Consider the following 1,894-nt stretch of genomic DNA (forward strand, 5'->3'; position numbering starts at 1 on the left):
ACCGGGAATCGAACCCGGAACCTTTCGTGTGTGAGTCAAGCGCCTTGACCACTACACCACAAAGGCCGCCAACTAAATTACACACCACGGAGGCCGCCGCGTTTTTAGAGTTAATCTGTTTTCAAAATCGGATGTAGCTCTATTAAAAAATCCAAAGAATTTAAGAGATTTGTTAATGATATAGTCAAGTGTTCATATAAATTTCAATGTCTCATTTAAAAAAGTATCCCAATAAAATTTTCTGTATCGGTACGTTTTCCGTTATTAAAAATATTTTTTCGTATTTGTATACCGTACGCCCAAAGACGGCAGATAAAACTGGGCCCTCAAAAGGGTTTTTGTACGGTCCTAGCTCCCATAAAAAACAATTCATCAAATCAGCAAAACGATAGATACTCGCCAATGGTAAACATCGATAGTGTTATTTAATAAAATCACCGCTCTAGTGCCATAATCCAGGGAGAAAATATGGAACACGTTTGTATGAAGAAAAGTGCAACCCCGTTTCCTCTTAAGTTTATTGCAATGCTCGTGGATAAACACTGGTTTTGATTTCATTTGACATAAAAACAAACAAATTCTTTGGTTTTCCCACACGGGTAGGTACACTGGTTCATGAGAAAAACATGAATGATATTCAATCCACATAGGTACTTGCAATGAATGACCTTGTGATTTGTATATCGTTATAATAGAAAATACGGGAACACGCTTTTTTTGCCACCATGTAGAGGCTTGTCAGCATATGGGATAGAGGGGATATGAAAGGAAGTAATGAAATTATGAAAAATATATTTCTTGGATTTTTTCTCGCAACTAAATGTCCCCGGCTACCGCACCCGTCACACGTCGAGCTCTCTATTTCATGTACCAGCAGTTCGTACGAACTATGCCCAGAACTCTCCACTTATACGTTTTGCTTGTGAATATAATTTAAACATTCCCCTTATTGATCCATTTGATTGTAAAAAATAACATAAAAAATGCGCGTCTTAAAACACACTTTTTTGTCTTATACTTAGTTTCAATAATAAAGTCTTATTTTATCTTATTTTATTTTATTTTATCTCTAATTCTTAATATTTTTTATATATTTATATTTTCGACACTTGAAACTTGTGCAATATTTACACACATGTCCACCCTCATTCCAAGATAATACTCACTCACCCATCCTCTCACTCACTTACAATCACACAAACACACTAGTATGTATTGTACGTGTATTTAATGTATTTCTGTGGATATGTGTCATTGGTTTTATTCTCTGTATATTTTATTTATTATATTTTTGTTACAAGTGTAACTGTTGATATCCCCAATAAATAATAATAATAAAAAAAAAACGGACGGGAACCAAACCCGCGACGCTAGTTTTACAGTTGCCGGTCTAACCAACTGCGCCACGGTGCCTGTCTATATATCTGTACCTCAGAGGCAGACGGATGCAAATCCAAACGTCAAATGTTCAACAAAAGCCTAAATAATCTACTTTCTCTAAGTGATTCCTAATAATTGATAGCATTAATTTGTATTTTCAGTATCTTGAAAAAAGGTTCTTTTATTTTAAGACTTACGTATCCTAAAAAACAATGGACATTTCATCAAATTATGGATTTGCATCCTCTGAGGTACAGATATATATAATTATATATATATATTTATATATATATTTATATATACTTATCTATATATATATATAGATATATATATATATATAGATAATATATATATATATATATATATATATATATAATATGTTTGTTTGTATAAAAAGTCAGACCGAGTTTCCTCTTAAGGTGTAAGTCATAATACTGTTCAGAATGGTTGGATTATATGAAAAGCTTGTACTAATAAGATTGGTTTGTGTGTCCCTCTAGGCATAGAGAGATTA

Source organism: Micrasema longulum, unplaced genomic scaffold, assembly GCF_059751315.1.
Source record: "Micrasema longulum isolate JH-2025_06_02 unplaced genomic scaffold, ASM5975131v1 h1tg000106l, whole genome shotgun sequence".
Classification (NCBI taxonomy): domain Eukaryota; kingdom Metazoa; phylum Arthropoda; class Insecta; order Trichoptera; family Brachycentridae; genus Micrasema; species Micrasema longulum.